Consider the following 21,304-nt stretch of genomic DNA (forward strand, 5'->3'; position numbering starts at 1 on the left):
CACTGTGGGGGGTGGTGCTGTGTCTTGGAAATCCAAGAAGCAAACATGTATTGCTAGATCGACCATGGAATCAGAATTCATAGCTTTGGATAAAGCTGGTGAAGAGGCCGAGTGGCTTAAAAATTTCCTCGAGGATATTCCATGTTGGTCGAAACCTGTGTCGTCCGTGATAATTCATTGTGATAGTCAAGCTGCTATCGGACGAGCACAAAATCATTTGTATAACGGTAAGTCGAGACATATTCGTCGACGTCATAATACCGTGAGACATCTGATCACTAGTGGAGTTATCACAATTGATTATATAAGATCAATTGATAACATAGCGGATCCTTTGACAAAAAGTATCCATCGAGATCAGATGTATAAACTGTTAGGGGGAATGGGTTTGAAGTCCACAAATTAAGGATAATCATAGTGGAAACCCAACCATGATGACTGGAGGATCCCAAGAACTTGGTTCAATGGGACAACTAAGCTATGAAAATCCGTGTGTTGAACACTCGAATTGCCTATTCCTTGTAGAACAGTGAGTGTTAGGAAACCTGCACGTGGTGAGGTTAAGTCTTTGACTTTTAATGACTCTAGAACTCCTCGAAGAGGACAAGTATAGCAGGATACTTGAGTTAAGAGTCACCTATGTAAGTGTGAAGTGGGGCCGCTTCGATTGAAACACTTATGAATCCAAAGAGGTGTTCCAAGGCCTGTAATGGTGTAATGACCCGACTTTTTATTAAGGATTATATACTTTTAATTACTGATTTAAGGATTGATTATGGTAATTAGGGTTCAGCATCCATTAATAAAATACGAACTTATATGAATTTGATAATTTATATATGTGATGATTTATTTTTTTTTATTTTCAATAGATGATGCACTCAAAATATATTTTGAGTCCATTAATTTATTGTGGAGAATTTAACACTGAAGTGTTAAATATGAATCTTTTATCGATTGTTTACTTAAGCCCATGAGTAATTTAATTTATGTTAGAAGCAAGCTCAAATGGATTTTATGCTTCAATAAGAATTAGGCTTATATGTCTTAATGTATTTAAATGAGTTTGGAACCATATAATTAATATATTAATCTCTTAGATATTTTAATGATTAAATTTGAATAATCCTAAGCATGCTGAATCCTAAGCATGCTGAAGAAATTACTACGCATGCTGAAGAAATTCTTCAGTCATACAAAGCTAGCTGAAGTGTTCATACTTGTCAGTTGAAGAATTTCCACGACCTCACCACCCCATTTTTCTTTTATAATCTACACCATTCTTCACCCAAACCTCACCACTTCACCATTTCTAAATTCTGCAGTCTCAATTTCACACAGCAAGTTAAGGTAATAGAATGAGGATATTCATCTCTTTCAATTTATTTTTTTCACAACTGACCTTTCTAATCTTAGTGATAAACAAAATCTGCAGAAATAAATATCTTCCACCACACCTATTCAAGGTATTCCCCTTTTATCCAATATATCAGAGAACCACCAAACGAGAATGATCCAAAAGAAAAATTTACATGTATTAACGTATGAACTGAAATTTACAGTATTTGATTTTTGCTCAAATCCTATGTGCTAAGTGTTCGACTGAATTTGAGGCTTGAAACCTTTGAAGGGGGGGGCTGACCCTGCCTTGTGTGTGTGAGTCGAGATCAGAGGGAGGCGGCAGCCTTGGTGACTCGTCGTCGCCGGCGGTCAACGGACGGCGACGGAGCCGCGGTGGCTTCCGATCTGCCAAAGAGGGGGAAGGGAGATAAGTTTTCAGATTTTAATTTAGAAAAGGGAAAGGATGAGGGAAGGAAAAAGAAAAGGAGAGAAAGGAAATTAGAGTTACCTGTTTTCAGACGGCGGTCAGCGGCGGAGCCATGGTGGCTCGTCGTCGGCGGCGGCGGCGGTAACGTGACAGCCGTGACGTCGCCGTTGCTCCGATTCAGCCAAATCAAAAGAGAGAGAGAGGAGTTTTCAGTTTTAATCTAAAAAGGAAAGAAGGGGAAAATGAAAAAAAGTTAGGGTTTTACCTGGCTCTCCGGCGACGGTGGCGGCTCCTGGCCGTCTGTCCACCGGCGAAGGGGAGGACGACGCGGTGGCGCGGCTTTCGCCGTGTCTGCGTGCGTGTGTGTGTGAGTCAGTGAGAAGAGGAGACCGAGGGGGTGAGAGGGAGAGGCGAGACGTCCGGCGAGGCGGCGCGCCGGAGGCGGCGCCGCACTCGACCGATCAGAGAGAGAGCAGAGAGAGTCGGGAGAGGTCCGAGAGAGAGATGAGAGGCGCATGTGTGTGTGCTGAAAATGTGTAATTGTGTGTGTTTATTTAGGTTAAGAATTGGGCCGGGTTGGGCCGATTTTTTTTAAATATTGGGCTTCCCTTTTTAATTTAATTGACTGGTGGGCCGATTTTAATAAGTGTTTGGGCTTCAATATCTGTTGGGCTCGGCCCTTTTAAATAAAAATCTGATGGGCTTCTTTAATTTAATTGTTTGGGCCTTATTCAAAGAAAAACATGATAGACTTAATTTATCTAATTAATTTGGGCTTATATCTATTTAAATTATTTGAGCTCTTAATTATTAATTTAAATTGAGCTTGATTAATTTAATTATATATTGACCTTTAAATTAATTATTTAAATGGAGTTCTTTTATTTCAAGTATTTTTACAAATGGACTTTAAAACAAAATATTTTGAGTTAAGCTCTTATTTAAATTAATTCTTTTCAAATGACTTATTAATATGGATTATTTGAAAATGATTAAATTATTTTAAGTATGAGAAAGAATGATCTATGATGACATAATTTGTTTATGTAATATTATATGATTTGTTATTAAATGACGGAATATTTAACTTGATGGCGTGAGTAGAACGAGTTATGATTGATGCGCATGATGATGTTCAAATAAACGGTTTCGAACCTAAATGTTAGTTATGTGATAGATGTTTTGAGTTTAAGGTTTTGAACGAGACAAGATTAATATGGATGCTAGAACCCTAAAATCATTAAAGGAGATAGTTTAGTTTAGAGACCTATCTTCCTTTCTTACACGACTTTCTTCTCGAACTTATCGACTCTTCGTCAATAAAGGTCCAGACGGGAAGTGAAAGCTAATGAAGGAGGTAACTCTACGCCCCTAGTGGGAACGGAATGAGGTGGGCTTTCTTAAAACACGTATATAGAGATCCCCTGCATACAGGCCTCTTATACGAAATGAAATGAATGACATGATATAACTGTAATATTTTAAATGGTAAATGGTTCTTATTAAATGAAATGTTTATGGAAATGATTAAATGGTTCTTATGAAAGGAAAGGAAATGTTTATGAAATGATTGTCTGCCAAAAATGTTTATGTTTTATGTATGTATCCTATCTGTGTTGGTTCGCCAACTATAAAGGAAATCGAATTCGGACCCTACGCTAGACGAAGGTTTGCTAGTAAGGGTTAACGTGTACACTCATGGAGACTGTGTGTCGCTTGCGACCGGTCTTGGTGTCCGTGGAAGGAGGCCTCCTTCCCGGCGTGTAAAAGAAACAGATATGGATCATATAGACTGAAAATGGGATGCGCATCCAACTTTATGAAATGAAAGAAAATGTTTAGTAAGCACAGGTCCTTCAAGTAAAACCCTGTGTGTTACTGTTGGCAGTACAATAAATGATATAAAATGTTATATTTCCGGCATATGTTCACTGAGTATTTTTACTCAGCCCTGCATGTTGTTTTCCCTAATGTGCAGGTTGAGCGGGTGATGGAATGGAGTGGAGTTGAGCGGATGTACCCTTGAGACGTAGAACAGTAATGTAACCTTGAGTATACATCTTCATATGTATAACTCACACGTATTTCCGCTGCAAGATACTCTGATTATGCTAATGTTTTATTTTAAGTATGATACTCTTTTGTTGGGTAATCCACTTCGACGGGCCTTCCCGAACAAACGTCTTGTATTTGCCCAAGTGATCAGTTATGATCCTAGTGTTATATAATAAATGTCTCTTTTCGTAAAATGTTTGATTGTTGAGTAAATGCCCCTTTCTTTCCCCGCTTCTTAATCCCCTTCCCGAGTCATAACCCCGGTTAAACCATCCTTAGGGATTGCGGGCTGTGACAGAGTGGTATCAGAGCAGTTCGTTTGCTCTGGCCCAAAAATTTTCCTTCAAAAGCCAAGTCTAGATCGAGTCATTTGACTTAAATGAATCTTATGACACCGCTCAACGCTCCATTGCATCACGCTCAATCAAGAAAAAGGTAACTGAAGTTACAATGTTTAATTATGTTATGGTTTTAAACTGTTGCAAGAACATGATTGTGAAAGATATGCTATGAATGAATGTTGAATGATTTACGTTGGTATGACAGGTTTGATGCGTACTATGTTAATACGATTCGAGGAATGAATGATAATGAACACGTTTTCAAGGAATGTAGATTGTTATAAGTTTTATGATCACATTTGCAAAAGAACATAGATTGATGGATTTATAGGGTATCCCTATAACCTAGATGCTTGAGAATGACGAAACAGAAAATGACTGAACACCTCGAATGTTTTGGTTTCCTTCGGGAGACTGTAGTTTCGTTAAAACTCAAAGATAGACTGAAAAGATACGTGCCACGATGATAGTAAGTCAACGAAAGGAGGCATGAGACAACTTCAAGATGGACGTTATGTAATGACCCGACTTTTTATTAAGGATTATATACTTTTAATTACTGATTTAAGGATTTATTATGGTAATTAGGGTTCAGCATCCATTAATAAAATACGAACTTATATGAATTTGATAATTTATATATGTGATGATTTATTTTTTTTATTTTCAATAGATGATGCACTCAAAATATATTTTGAGTCCATTAATTTATTGTGGAGAATTTAACATTGAAGTGTTAAATATGAATCTTTTATCGATTGTTTACTTAAGCCCATGAGTAATTTAATTTATGTTAGAGGCAAGCTCAAGTGAATTTTATGCTTCAATGAGAATTAGGCTTATATATCTTAATGTGTTTATATGAGATTAAGCACACATGGTTCTCATTCATCCACATCCCTCTCATTCTTCTATTAAACCAATCACCAATACGTTCACAATTTTCTTCACCTACTACTTCACAATTTTCTTCACCAATACGTTCACAATTTTCTTCACCTACTACTTCACAATTTTCTTCACCTCTGAAGTCAATCTCCAAATAGAATTTTGCTTCTTTAAAACCTATTCCACTATCTCAACTCACCCATTCCCACCTCTGCAGCAAGTTTTATAAAGTAATAGAGTGAAGATTATTCATCTCATTCAATTCTCTTCACAATTGGCTTCTAATCTATGCCATATATAAAATCTGCAGAGACTAATACCATACACCTATTCAAGGTATTCCCCTTTTTATTCAATATCAGAGAACCACCAAGTGAATGATCCAAAAGAAAAGTTTACACGTATTAACATATGAACTGTAATTCCATAGAGTTTTATTTGCAAGAAAAGATATTTAGATCCCCTGCGTGTCGCCGGGCTGTTTCTTCGCCGACCGGCCACTAGGCTCTGAACCGAGAACGTGTACTCGTTCCTCCATCTTCAGGCTACCAAATCCAACAATCGAAAGGCCGAAGCCTTCTCTGTTTTTCCCTGACCAAAGACCGCAATATCCTTCGGCGGCCAACGTCGAATTCCCGACTTAGCCACCGGCCAACTTACGGCTTTCGTTTCTCACTATCCTTACGACGAAAAAGGATTGAGAAACCACCGTTGTGTAGCCTGATCTACCTCGCACGAGGAAGACTAAGTCGTAGACCTTCGCGGCTAAACACCATAGCGGAACGACGACCAGAAAACCCCCGACGAACAACTTCCATTAGTGCTCACTTGGACAAGGGTAAGTTGACGCCCTTATTTCGATACATTCCCGTTTCTATTATATTATGGGAAATTTCTGGGGTATAGATGGGAGTGTGGTGAATATTTGTACAAAGTTTCATGTTATTTGAACTTCGTTTACTACCCTTTTAAAATTTGAGAAGTCTACTGCCCGTATCTGTTGAAACTGTCGTGAGGCAGATGATTAAGTTAACTATTTCAGTAACCATATGTTGATATTTAGCTCTCAAATTTTTATGGTATAAATTTATATGCGTTATCTATCTGCATATAAAATTTGAGGTCATTCCGGAAACGTTTGCTATTTTTCAAAGATCTGGACTTTCAGTTGGCAGAAACTGCCGAATCTGGTAGGCGATGGGAAAATCGCTATATCTCTTAAACTACTTGGAGTTTTTCAACACACCTTTTTTTCAATTAAACTAGACTCAAAGAGGTTTCAATTGAAATAAAATTCGACTCCATACGAGTTCGGAGTAAAAGCAGTTTATTAGTTGAAGTTGAATCTATACAGTTTTGTTGAGATGGAAATGATTCAAAATAATTCCTATTAAGGATTTTAAAGTTTTATTGTTGATAAAATATCACTTTTAGTTTATAAATGAGCTATTGATGTGTATATATATATATTGGAGATTGGCATTATTAAATGGGGAAAAGGAAAACGTTTTATGTTTATAGAATTATTCTTTATTTATAATAGATAAATAAATGAATAAAATGGAATTTCCTACATCCTCAAAGGTACATGAAGTATTTTGATAAAGGAAGAACGATTGTATATGAGTTAGATATAGTCGTTTAAGGAAATATGGGTAGTTAGAGAAATGAGTGAATAGTGATTCACTGCATTTGTTGTTATCTTTTCTATTATTCACTCGAACACATGTTTTCGTGTTATCAAAGGTTCAAATAAACAAAAGCGTCTGAGTAACCTATCGCGCTAAGGAAAGAGAATCGTTGTCTTAAGTAGCAAAACACTGCAATCAGGTGGGCATTACTTTCATATATATCAAATGAGTTTAAATGTTACGTTCAAGCAAGTTATTTCATGACTAAATTAATTGAAGTTATTTCAACTGTTGTCTTGCCATAAATGTTTCAATGTTTGGTATGATATCTATCTGATGTGGCTTTGCCAGTTATTATGCAATCGAATTCGGGTCCTGAGCAGTTGATAGCTATCCTGCCAGGGCTAGTGTACACCAGTGACCGTGAGTCATCTAGCGGGTTGGCCGGTCAAGTGACCGTGAGAGGTGGCCACCTCTCCGGCACAAAGTTCCAGATATGATAGATTACAAGAGAACTTAGTCTGCAGACGAACTTTAAGAATCACAAATGAATTTAGTAAGCTTGGGCCTTTTTAGCGAAAAACTCCCTTGCTGTACTGTTTATGATGGCATAACAATTTACAGTTTCGAAGCATGTATTTTTATACCTAGGCATACGTGCCCACTGAGTGCTTTTGTACTCAGCCCTGCATATGTTTTCTAAATGTGCAGGTTGAGCTGATGTGATGATGGTGCTGCAATGAGCGGAGTCTCCAGGGTTGTTAATAAATAGTTAACCTGTCTAGAATATGTCTTCATACATATGTCTAGCTACTTTCCGCTGCAAGATGTTGTTAATGTTATAGTATGTTATGTCATACTTTGAGTCTTAAGAGAATGGTTTCATATGATGTATAACTCGATTAATGATATTAATTAAGTTTTATGTTGTCTTTCATAGACTGTTCAAAAGAGTATTAATGAGTAAATACGATGATTTTTCTTAAGTTAAGTAAGATTTACGGTTTCAAATGATGCCCCTTTCTTTCCCTTATTCTTTAACCCCATCCCTAGTCGTAGATCACTCGGCTTAACTATCCTTAGTTAAGGCGGGCTGTGACAGAGTGGTATCAGAGCGAAGGAAAGCTCTGAATTAGAAGTCTTGAGTTTAGTCTAGAATGAGTCGCTAGACTAATAGTTATTAACAACCGTGAGCTCAGCGCACCATCACACCAGGCTCAACGAGGTATGTAAAATTTCAAAGTTTATTTGACGTTAAATTTTGAAGAGCATGATGTTGAGGTTATATGATGAGTTATGATGTTACACTTTAAAGGTGCATAGTTTGAGTTTGAGAATGACAACATGATCAATAATGAGTTATTATGTTGTAAGAGCATATGTTGATGTTACATGATGAATCATGAGAGCGTTTATATCATATGATGTTATATGATTGAGGATGCATAATTATGAGTTATGATGTGATGTATTTGAGATGTTTTGTGATGAGAATTGTTTGAGCAGTTGTGATAAGTCACGATGATTTAGATGAAGGAATCTAATGTCATTGTTAAGAGAGATTTTTTTTTTTTTACTAAGTAGAAGGATGAAATGAGAACTTAGAGCTAAAGCTTGAGAGAATTAGCAATTGCTTTAAGTACTTGTTGGTTTGAGTTATGAGTTTGAGTTATGAGCTTGAGTATAATAGCATGATTAATGATGAGTTATTAGCATGCTGCAATGAGATATTGTACGATATGTTGAGTTATTTTGTGACGCGAGTTTTGCTCACGCAACCTTAATGGTACTTGAGGAGGTATCATGAGCCATAGTCTTTGGAGATGGCTTTGAGAGAGAATTGTTGAGTTGTCTTACTGAGTCACGATGATTTAGATTAAGGGATCTAATATCATTGTTTAGAGAGATTCCCTAGTAAGTAAAGACGGGACGAGATGAGAATTTAGATGTTTTGAGCTTGAGTTTTAAGATAACAGTACTACTTAATAGGAGTTTTGCTAAGTTATGTTTTGTTTATTTTTGTTGCTGGAGCCAAGTAGAGTTAGTTCCTAGAGTCACCTTTAAGTTCTCCTTATAGGTTGGCCAGGACTGCTGGCACTGCACGAAAGTGGACTGTTGTGAGATCGAACTCAGGAAAGATCAGATACGAGGATGAGGCGTACAGTATGTGGTACAGAGATACCCTAGCAGATTTTCAAACACATGTTCATAGACTATGAAAGGATGAGAAAGAGCCAAGGAAGGCTAGAGTTGATGAGGATGAGAAGAGAATCCGATGTAGGCTAGAGCTAAGGATGATCTTGAGAGTATGAGCAGTACACCTTTGTTTTTGATTAGTTTCAATTATATTGCGATGTATATAACTTACTTAGGAGATATTGATACTTGAGCTTTTGACATGCTGATAGATAAGCATGCGAATATAGTACCCTACTGATGTTAAATAGATGGATGTTCCTAGTGTGCTAAAGTAGCAACTAGATGAGTTAACCGGTAACAATTACCGTAGGAAGTCCAAACCGAGACATAGCACCATTAATGGTGTCGGTTTAGAAGGGACATTACGATAGATACTATGGTTTTTGTAGGGTTTATATAACCCCTTTATGTAAGTCCTCTAAAAAGAGGCATTCTACTGATGGATATATTAGGTTGACCAGAGTGGTCTTTTTGTTAGCATTTCGTGAGTGCTTATTGCCTTACAGATGAATGTTAAGGTGACCGTGAGGGTTTCCTTAAAGTTGAGTTAGTAAATTGAACTTGAGTTTTGAGGATGCTTAGAGCGTTGGTCGAGTTGAGTTTTCCTTTTGTGATTTCAAAAATGCCTCAAAGATGTCATCAAGAGTGTGATGTGAAGGATAGGCGGGATAATACTCCGCCACCACCACCGCAACATGAGAGGAGAGTCGAAAAATATTGAACTTTCGAAACAAGAGTCTAGAACATAGGACCCTGAGTTTAAGCTTTTAGCTTGCTGGTGTGAACTTAAGTTTTGTTATGTATAGTATGATGAGAATTTAGAAGACCCAGAATTACCAAGTTCGGGATGATGTTTCCCGTGTAACTGGGAAGTGATTATGTTGGACCTGGCCAGTCCACATGATCCAAATCTCAGTAGACGTCTTTTGGGTTTATAAACCCCTGTATTTCAACTTCAGTTTAAAAAAAAATCAGATGGGTTCTCACTCTAGGTCATTTTGTTCGACTTGGTAGTTACTCCTTTCTACCCTCTGGTTATTTATTTGAGTCTCTTGAACAAATTTTCTGCAACACTTTATTTTGATATCATTCGAGAATTGAGCCTTTGCAACTTTTGAGTTGTTCTAGTAGATTCTTTTGATGTATACGACTAAGAAGCGTTAGTATATTGACTTAGTAAGTCACCCAAACTATAGCATGGTTAATTGACTTCAGTTGTGTCTAAATTAGTTGAGATTAGTATTTCTCCTCTGATTATTATCGACCACTCCTTTTGTTAACAATTTATAGTACAAACCGTAAGGTTTGAGAATAAGGACTTGAGTTATTTTGTCTATGCTGATTTCACGATGGAATCATGAAAAAAAAAATGTTACACATGTGATATGAGAAAAGGAATGTATTGATGATCGTTTTTTTTTTTTTTTTTTTTTTTTTTTTTTTTTTGAAAAATAGAATGTCTGGTAGATGAGAAGCTAGAAACGAGATGAGGACAAAAATAAACCATTACGAAAGATGGATGAACTTTTTCTCGAGTAAAGCTTGTTATAGCTATGAAACCAAGAATCCAGTTGAGGGTAAACTCTAGATTAAGACGAAGAAGAAAACCTTTGATTTTCTTTGTACCGCACAAGAAAGACTTCATGTGTTGCGTTCCAGTTGACTAGATCTACAGATTTTGGTGGGAGGCCAAAAGAAAAGCAATGACTCAAGAATGTTAGCAAACTTGTCTTAGTAAGACTATAAGACGGACACATATTACATATTTTTTTTTTATATCTGCGATAAGTGGAAAAAAACGAAAATGTTCAACCTCAAGCAAAACAAGATGTCTATGACCAAGTACGACCAGATTTGCTGCGACATATCCGTTATGCCCCACAATAGGTGGACATCGATGAATAGATGCTGAAGAAGTTTCGACCTGGCCTAAAGTATGAGATAAGAATGGCATTCGCCAACCACGGTGAGTTTACGTACTTTGAATTGCTCAACAAAACTCTAGACGCCAAGGTAGTTATGCTCGGGGATCACCCGACACAAATTCAAACTGAACAAAGTGGTCAAGACATGAAAAAAAAAAAAAAAACTTTTCACGCGTAGAAGGGACAACGATAGTAACGCCTAGTTATATGAACCTGTAATTGAATGTAAGATCACTTAAGGTGGTAGCGAATAACTTGATGTTATACCAATATGGAACGTAGATGTAACCCTAGGAATGGACTGGTTAGCTGAGAATTATATGCTACGATTTATGCATTAAATGAGAAATCTCCTTCAAACCTTCAAGAATAGACGCATTAAGTTTTCAAGAGATAAGTATAAGGAGAGAATATCAGTTATTTCATACATACAAGCCATGAAGGTGATAAATAAGAAACATTACCAAGTTTTCCTTGTATACCTAAACGGATGAGCTAGCACAGAAAGGACAGTTGAGGACGTAGAAGTTATACGTGAATTTCATTATGATTATCCGGAGAACTTACCAAGACTGCCACCCAATAGATAAGTAGAATTTACCATCGACCTAGTACCAGGATCGACACGTGTATCAAAAGCATCGAACAAGATTACTCCAAAGGAGTTGGAGAACCTAGAGATCCAATTGCAGAAAACGACTAGACCTAAGTTTAATCATGTCTAGTGCATTCCCATCAGGAGCGCATATTTTGTATGTTATGAAGAAGTATGGTACTTTAAAAAGGCGCACAGACAATAGAGCATGGAACAAATTAATACTCAAGAATGAATATCCTTTAGTGAGGGTAGATGAATTGTTTGACCAACTCAAAGGTGCAAATGTGTTTTCCAAGATCGATTGAGGATCGGATGTCATCACCCAAGACAACTTTTAGAACGGGTTATGACCACTACAAGTTTGTAGTTGTGCCATTCAGGCTAACAAATGCCCAGATATATTCATGGGCATCATTGATAGAGTATTCTACCTTCACCTGGATAAGTTCGTCTTAGTGACTCCAAAAATGAAGATGAACATAAGGAACATTTAGGGACCATGTACAAAAGTACTATTGGGTGAACGAATTTATGCCAAATCAATAGGTGTGAGTTTTGCTCAAGAAAGTGGCATTTTCTGGAACATATTGAATGATTTGAGTTTATATATGTGTTTATATTTATTAAATATTGCACGTATAATTTACTTAGATTAATTTGAAAACCAAGGTTCAAATTTGATGAAGGCCGTGAGTCATAAGGCCAGAGACGAGCGATGCTCGATTTTAATTGAGTTATTTTGAGCATGCCAATGTGTTTAGAATAATTAAAAATATTTGTATTTAAATTTTTGGAATTTATTTCCATTAAATACAAATTTTCTAACTATTCGATGATTTATTAAGTTGAGATATGTGGAGTATGTGAAGTCATGTAAGTGAACTAGCAGTGCATATGAGTTAATGCTATGTTAGTAAGACTATATGAATTATTTGAGTATTTATGAGATGAGCATGATTAGTAAGTTATTGAGCTTTTTGAATTACATGAGAAATGCATATAAAATGGCTAAGTATGAGAAATTAGCATGGATTAGATTTATTAGTTTAAATGAGGTAAATAAATTAGGGAAGCATGTTAATTAATTATAGTTGGAATTTAGTATTTAATTACAAAGTCCGAGATTTAATCGAGAACTATGAGCATGATAAATTGTTAAGATATAAATTATTATTTGAGTTTGATATCGATTATGTGTCTAAATGGAGTGAGTGTGAGAGTTATGAATAACGCACATAAATGTTGGTATCTGACACTCGAACAATTGGTGTCGAGTATAAATGATAGTTTACTGATAAAGAGTTTTGATGATTTTGAATTGTAGTGCTAGAGATTCTAAAACCTGATAAGGAATTTGTAGTAGCTGATGAGACAAAGAGGATGGGTTGAACCCGTAAAGGATTATGATTTTGGTATTAACCATCACATGGACAAGACCAATGTAGTAGATGATACAGTGAGCCGGATGGCCTCGTCTAAGATATGATAAGATGATGATAGAAGTGATTAAACCACCCAGCTTGAGGAAAATTGTGGTAGGAGCACGAAGGAAGGATGAGAAGTTAAGAGTAAGAATAAGGATAAGAAATTTCAAGAGTTACCACGAGGAATCAAATAATGCTATCTTCTTTGAAGGGAAGATATGCATCTCCATGACAATGAACTTAAGAATAAGATAAAGCCATGGCACCCATATACTGTCACCAGGAAGTACTAAGATATATTAAGATCTAGAAAAATTCTAGTTAGGAGAAATGAAACGAAATGGTTGGTCTCCTTACAAACTGTTTAAGTTGCCTTAAGAATGCTTTAGAGATATTAGTCATTATAGTTCCGCTTAAACGACATAGAAATTACTAATAAGGTATGTTGAAGACGACCGAGCTAAACCGGGGTGAAAGCTGAGAACATGTTTTTGCCACTCTTTGTGAGACATATAATACCAGTTATCAATCGACTATCAATAGGTTAGCAAATGAGGCGTTATACGTGAGGAAATATAGATCACCACTTTGTTGGGATGAAATGACTAGATGATTGAAATCATCCGTCAAAATTTGATAGTGAATAAAATAGGGGCCATGATTGACAGAGTCATATGTTGACAAATGACAAATTGACCTATGATGTGAAAGTGGAGAGATAATTTCCATAAAAGTTTCTCCATCAAGAGAAATCATTGGACTCAATGTGAAGGGTACGGTAAACCTAAACCCCGTTTTATAGGCTCATACGAGATTGTAGAAAGGATAGGCCCAATAACTTACTGTTTGGCGTTAGCGCTAAGCTTTGAGAATGTGCGTAATGCATCCCATGTGTCGCAATTAGAGAAAAATGTTTACGATTCAAAGCATATGATCCATAAGAACAACATTGTTATTAGTCAATATTTGAGTCACGAAGGAAGATCCAAATCTATCTTAGAGCGGGAAGTTCAGGTACTAAGGACTAAGTCGATACCGATAGTAAGGGACCTATGAATATATCATGGTCAAGAATAGACTACGGTCTAACAAGAAAGTGAAGTACTCAGAGTTGTTTTCTGCGGTACAAATTTCGGGACGAAATTTCTTTTAAGGGGGATAGTATGTAATGACCCGACTTTTTATTAAGGATTATATACTTTTAATTACTGATTTAAGGATTTATTATGGTAATTAGGGTTCAGCATCCATTAATAAAATACGAACTTATATGAATTTGATAATTTATATATGTGATGATTTATTTTTTTTATTTTCAATAGATGATGCACTCAAAATATATTTTGAGTCCATTAATTTATTGTGGAGAATTTAACACTGAAGTGTTAAATATGAATCTTTTATCGATTGTTTACTTAAGCCCATGAGTAATTTAATTTATGTTAGAGGCAAGCTCAAGTGAATTTTATGCTTCAATGAGAATTAGGCTTATATATCTTAATGTGTTTATATGAGATTAAGCACATATGGTTCTCATTCATCCACATCCCTCTCATTCTTCTATTAAACCAATCACCAATACGTTCACAATTTTCTTCACCTACTACTTCACAATTTTCTTCACCAATACGTTCACAATTTTCTTCACCTACTACTTCACAATTTTCTTCACCTCTGAAGTCAATCTCCAAATAGAATTTTGCTTCTTTAAAACCTATTCCACTATCTCAACTCACCCATTCCCACCTCTGCAGCAAGTTTTATAAAGTAATAGAGTGAAGATTATTCATCTCATTCAATTCTCTTCACAATTGGCTTCTAATCTATGCCATATATAAAATCTGCAGAGACTAATACCATACACCTATTCAAGGTATTCCCCTTTTTATTCAATATCAGAGAACCACCAAGTGAATGATCCAAAAGAAAAGTTTACACGTATTAACATATGAACTGTAATTCCATAGAGTTTTATTTGCAAGAAAAGATATTTAGATCCCCTGCGTGTCGCCGGGCTGTTTCTTCGCCGACCGGCCACTAGGCTCTGAACCGAGAACGTGTACTCGTTCCTCCATCTTCAGGCTACCAAATCCAACAATCGAAAGGCCGAAGCCTTCTCTGTTTTTCCCTGACCAAAGACCGCAATATCCTTCGGCGGCCAACGTCGAATTCCCGACTTAGCCACCGGCCAACTTACGGCTTTCGTTTCTCACTATCCTTACGACGAAAAAGGATCGACAAACCACCGTTGTGTAGCCTGATCTACCTCGCACGAGGAAGACTAAGTCGTAGACCTTCGCGGCTAAACACCATAGCGGAACGACGACCAGAAAACCCCCGACGAACAACTTCCATTAGTGCTCACTTGGACAAGGGTAAGTTGACGCCCTTATTTCGATACATTCCCGTTTCTATTATATTATGGGAAATTTCTGGGGTATAGATGGGAGTGTGGTGAATATTTGTACAAAGTTTCATGTTATTTGAACTTCGTTTACTACCCTTTTAAAATTTGAGAAGTCTACTGCCCGTATCTGTTGAAACTGTCGTGAGGCAGATGATTAAGTTAACTATTTCAGTAACCATATGTTGATATTTAGCTCTCAAATTTTTATGGTATAAATTTATATGCGTTATCTATCTGCATATAAAATTTGAGGTCATTCCGGAAACGTTTGCTATTTTTCAAAGATCTGGACTTTCAGTTGGCAGAAACTGCCGAATCTGGTAGGCGATGGGAAAATCGCTATATCTCTTAAACTACTTGGAGTTTTTCAACACACTTTTTTTTCAATTAAACTAGACTCAAAGAGGTTTCAATTGAAATAAAATTCGACTCCATACGAGTTCGGAGTAAAAGCAGTTTATTAGTTGAAGTTGAATCTATACAGTTTTGTTGAGATGGAAATGATTCAAAATAATTCCTATTAAGGATTTTAAAGTTTTATTGTTGATAAAATATCACTTTTAGTTTATAAATGAGCTATTGATGTGTATATATATATATTGGAGATTGGCATTATTAAATGGGGAAAAGGAAAACGTTTTATGTTTATAGAATTATTCTTTATTTATAATAGATAAATAAATGAATAAAATGGAATTTCCTACATCCTCAAAGGTACATGAAGTATTTTGATAAAGGAAGAACGATTGTATATGAGTTAGATATAGTCGTTTAAGGAAATATGGGTAGTTAGAGAAATGAGTGAATAGTGATTCACTGCATTTGTTGTTATCTTTTCTATTATTCACTCGAACACATGTTTTCGTGTTATCAAAGGTTCAAATAAACAAAAGCGTCTGAGTAACCTATCGCGCTAAGGAAAGAGAATCGTTGTCTTAAGTAGCAAAACACTGCAATCAGGTGGGCATTACTTTCATATATATCAAATGAGTTTAAATGTTACGTTCAAGCAAGTTATTTCATGACTAAATTAATTGAAGTTATTTCAACTGTTGTCTTGCCATAAATGTTTCAATGTTTGGTATGATATCTATCTGATGTGGCTTTGCCAGTTATTATGCAATCGAATTCGGGTCCTGAGCAGTTGATAGCTATCCTGCCAGGGCTAGTGTACACCAGTGACCGTGAGTCATCTAGCGGGTTGGCCGGTCAAGTGACCGTGAGAGGTGGCCACCTCTCCGGCACAAAGTTCCAGATATGATAGATTACAAGAGAACTTAGTCTGCAGACGAACTTTAAGAATCACAAATGAATTTAGTAAGCTTGGGCCTTTTTAGCGAAAAACTCCCTTGCTGTACTGTTTATGATGGCATGACAATTTACAGTTTTGAAGCATGTATTTTTATACCTAGGCATACGTGCCCACTGAGTGCTTTTGTACTCAGCCCTGCATATGTTTTCTAAATGTGCAGGTTGAGCTGATGTGATGATGGTGCTGCAATGAGCGGAGTCTCCAGGGTTGTTAATAAATAGTTAACCTGTCTAGAATATGTCTTCATACATATGTCTAGCTACTTTCCGCTGCAAGATGTTGTTAATGTTATAGTATGTTATGTCATACTTTGAGTCTTAAGAGAATGGTTTCATATGATGTATAACTCGATTAATGATATTAATTAAGTTTTATGTTGTCTTTCATAGACTGTTCAAAAGAGTATTAATGAGTAAATACGATGATTTTTCTTAAGTTAAGTAAGATTTACGGTTTCAAATGATGCCCCTTTCTTTCCCTTATTCTTTAACCCCATCCCTAGTCGTAGATCACTCGGCTTAACTATCCTTAGTTAAGGCGGGCTGTGACACGTTACACCACGAAGGTTTTTAAGCATAGTCTCTACGTTCGATAGTTCACACCTGACAGAACATCGAATTAACTTTGTTTCATGATGAGTTATAGAAAGAATATGGTTGAACTGTTACATTACTATGTTGTAATATATCTACTTATGGAAGAATGTTGAACGTTCGGAATATAAGTCTAAGAAATAGGACCCTATGCTTCAGCTATTAGCTTACTGTTACGAACTTAAGTTTTGTTATGTATAGTATGATGAGAAATTAGAAGACCCAGAATTACCAAGTTCGGGATGATGTTTCCCGTGTAACTGGGAAGTGATTATGTTGGACCTGGCCAGTCCACATGATCCAAATCTCAGTAGACGTCTTTTGGGTTATAAACCCCTGTATTTCAACTTCAGTTTAAAAATCAGATGGGTTCTCACTCTAGGTCATTTTGTTCGACCTGGTAGTTACTCCTTTCTACCCTCTGGTTATTTATTTGAGTCTCTTGAACAAATTTTCTGCAACACTTTATTATAATATCATTTGAGATTTGAGCTTTTGCAACTTTGAGTTGCCCTAGTAGATTCTTTTGAGGTATACGACTAAGAAGTGTTAGTATATTGACTTAGTAAGTCACCCAAACTATAGCTTGGTTAACTGTCCATCAGTTTGTGTCTAAAATTAGTTGACATTAGTTCTTCTCCTTTGATTATTATCAACCATACATTTTGTTAGCAATTTATAGTACAAACCGTAAGGTTTGAGAATAAGGACTTGAGTTATTTTGTCTATGCTGATTTCACGATGGAATCATGGAAAAAGTGTTACGCATGTGATATGAGAAAAGGAATGTATTGATGATCGTTTTTTTTTTTTTTTTTTTAAATAGAATGTCTGGTAGATGAGAAGCTAGAAACGAGATGGGGACAAAAATGAACCATTACGAAAGATGGATGAACTTTTTCTCGAGTAAAGCTTGTTATAGCTATGAAACCAAGAATCCAGTTGAGGGTAAACTTTAGATTAAGACAATGAAGAGAACCTTTGCTTTCCTTGTATCGCACAAGAACGACTTCATGTGTTGAATTTCAGTTGACTAGATCTACAGATTTTGGTGGGAGGCCAAAAGAAAAGCAATGACTCAAGAATGGTTAGCAAACTTGTCATAGAAAGACTTTAAGACGGACACATATGACATATATTTTCAATATCTGCGATAAGTGGAAAGAAACGAAAATGTTCAATCTCAAGCAAAACAAGATGTCTATGACCAAGTACGACCAGATTTGCTGCGACATATCCGTTATGCCCCACAATAGGTGGACACCAATGAAAAAAAAAAAAACTCCCGAAGAAGTTTCGCCTTGGCCTAAAGTATGAGATAAGAATGGCGTTCGCCAACCACGGTGAGTTTACGTACTTTGAGTTGCTCAGCAAAACTCTAGACGTCGAGGTAGTTATGCACGGGGATCACCCGTCACAAATACAAACTGAACAAAGCGATCAAGACATGAAAAACTTTTCACCCATAGAAGGAACGACGATAGTGACACGTAGTTATATGAACCTGTAATTGAATGTAGGATCACTTAAGGTGGTAGCGAATAACTTGATGTTATACCAATATGGAACGTAGATGTAACCTTAAGAATGGACTGGTTAGCTGAGAACTATATGCTATGATTTACGCAATGAATGGGAAATCTCCTTCAAACCTTCAAGAATAGACGCATTAAGTTTTCAAGAGATAAGTATAAGGAGAGAATATCAGTTATTTCATACATACAAGCCATGAAAGTGATAAATAAGAAACATTACCAAGTTTTCCTTGTATACCTAAACGGATGAGCTAGCACAGAAAGGACAGTTGAGGACGTAGAAGTTATACGTGAATTTCATTATGATTATCCGGAGAACTTACCAAGACTGCCACCCAATAGATAAGTAGAATTTACCATCGACCTAGTACCAGGATCGACACATGTATCAAAAGCATCGAACAAGATGACTCCAAAGGAATTGGAGAACCTAAAGATCTAATTGCAGAAACTATTAGACGTAAGTTTGATCATGTCTAGTGCATTTCCATCGGGAGCGCACATTTTGTATGTTATGAAGAAACATGGCACTTTGAAAAGACGCACAGACAATAGAGCGATGAACAAACTAATACTCAAGAATGAATAGCCTTTATCGAGGGTAGATGAATTGTTCGACCAACTCAAGGATGCAAGTGTGTTTTCCAAGATCGATTTTTAGGATCGAGTATCATTAGCTAAAAGTCATACAAGAAAGTATACTCAAGACAAATTTTAGAATGGGTTATGACCACTACAAGTTTGTAGGTGTGCCATTCAGGCTAACAAATGCCCAAATATATTCATGGGCATCATTGATAGAGTATTCCACCTTCACCTGGATAAGTTTGTCTTAATGACTCCAAGAATGAAGATGAACATAAGGAACATTTAGGGACCATGTACACAAGTACTATTGGGTGAACGAATTTATGCCAAATCAGTAGGTGTGAGTTTTGCTCAAGGAAGTGGCATTTTCTGGAACATATTGAATGATTTGAGTTTATATATGTGTTTATATTTATTAAATATTGCACGTATAATTTACTTAGATTAATTTGAACACTAAGGTTCAAATTTGATGAAGGCCGTGAGTCATAAGGCCAGAGACGAGCGATGCTCGATTTTAATTGAGTTATTTTGAGCATGCCAATGTGTTTAGAATAATTAAAAATATTTGTATTTAAATTTTTGGAATTTATTTCCATTAAATACAAATTTTCTAACTATTCGATGATTTATTAAGTTGAGATATGTGGAGTATGTGAAGTCATGTAAGTGAACTAGCAGTGCATATGAGTTAATGCTATGTTAGTAAGACTATATGAATTATTTGAGTATTTATGAGATGAGCATGATTAGTAAGTTATTGAGCTTTTTGAATTGCATGAGAAATGCATATAAAATGGCTAAGTATGAGAAATTAGCATGGATTAGATTTATTAGTTTAAATGAGGTAAATAAATTAGAGAAGCATGTTAATTAATTATAGTTGGAATTTAGTATTTAATTACAAGGTCCGAGATTTAATCGAGAACTATGAGCATGATAAATTGTTAAGATATAATTTATTATTTGAGTTTGATATCGATTATGTGTCTAAATGGAGTGAGTGTGAGAGTTATGAATAACGCACATAAATGTTGGTATCTGACACTCGAACAATTGGTGTCGAGTATAAATGATAGTTTACTGATAAAGAGTTTTGATGATTTTGAATTGTAGTGCTAGAGATTCTAAAACCTGATAAAAAATTTGTAGTAGCTGACGAGACAAAGAGGATGGGTTGAACCCGTAAAGGATTATGATTTTGGTATTAACCATCACATGGACAAGACCAATGTAGTAGATGATATAGTGAGCCGGAAGGCCTCGTCTAAGATATGATAAGATGATGATAGAAGTGATTAAACCACCCAGCTTGAGGAAAATTGTGGTAGGAGCACGAAGGAAGGATGAGAAGTTACGAGTAAGAATAAGGATAAGAAATTTCAAGAATTACAACGACGAATCAGATAATGCTATCTTCTTTGAAGGGAAGATATGCATCTCCATGACAATGAACTTAAGAATAAGATAAAGCCACGGCACCCTTATACTATCACCAGGAAGTACTAAGATGTATTAAGATCTAGAAAAAAAAAAAAAATTCTAGTTAGGAGGAATAAAACGAGATGTAACCTCATTTGTTGAAATATGTCTTGCGTGCTAGCAAGTGAAGGTTTTACAACATATCATATTGTTACTTTGAGTCTTCGAGCTCATAAAGTCAAGCTAAATGTCGTGTTTGGGACAAACCGAGCCCTTAACGAACCAATGAATTTCGTTGTCGAGATGGATTTTTCGAATCCATCAGACTTAAGCAAAGGTTGTCACGAAAGGGGGCAGTGAATGCCCACATGACTCGAGATTCCATCGATGAATGAAAAAAAGTTTATAACGGCGTTTTAGGCTGACTGCCTACATGCTCGAAATGGTTGGTCTCCTTACAAACTATTTAAGTTGCCTTAGGAATGCTTTAGAGATATTAGTCGTTATAGTTCGGCTTAAACGACATAGAAATTACTAATGAGGTATGTTGAGGACGACCGAGCTAAACCGGGGTGAAAGCTGAGAACATGTTTTTGCCACTCATTGTGAGGCATATAA

At 36.2% G+C, this 21,304-nt stretch overlaps 3 long non-coding RNA genes across 3 annotated transcripts; all 3 read left to right on the forward strand.

Moving 5' to 3' along the window:
• Window positions 1-3,091: 3,091 nt before the first annotated feature.
• LOC131013481 (uncharacterized) lies at window positions 3,092-4,017 on the forward strand. The gene is made up of 2 exons (XR_009097714.1): window positions 3,092-3,158; window positions 3,747-4,017. It is a non-coding gene; the product is annotated as an uncharacterized LOC131013481 (long non-coding RNA).
• Window positions 4,018-6,403: 2,386 nt separating this feature from the next.
• LOC131013479 (uncharacterized) lies at window positions 6,404-7,694 on the forward strand. Its single transcript, XR_009097712.1, has 2 exons — window positions 6,404-6,882; window positions 7,395-7,694. It is a non-coding gene; the product is annotated as an uncharacterized LOC131013479 (long non-coding RNA).
• A 7,471-nt stretch (window positions 7,695-15,165) lies between these two features.
• Window positions 15,166-16,962, forward strand: LOC131013480 (uncharacterized). Its single transcript, XR_009097713.1, has 2 exons — window positions 15,166-16,196; window positions 16,709-16,962. It is a non-coding gene; the product is annotated as an uncharacterized LOC131013480 (long non-coding RNA).
• The last annotated feature ends 4,342 nt before the right edge of the window (window positions 16,963-21,304 follow it).

This window comes from Salvia miltiorrhiza, chromosome 2 (assembly GCF_028751815.1).
Source record: "Salvia miltiorrhiza cultivar Shanhuang (shh) chromosome 2, IMPLAD_Smil_shh, whole genome shotgun sequence".
Taxonomy (NCBI): Eukaryota; Viridiplantae; Streptophyta; class Magnoliopsida; order Lamiales; family Lamiaceae; genus Salvia; species Salvia miltiorrhiza.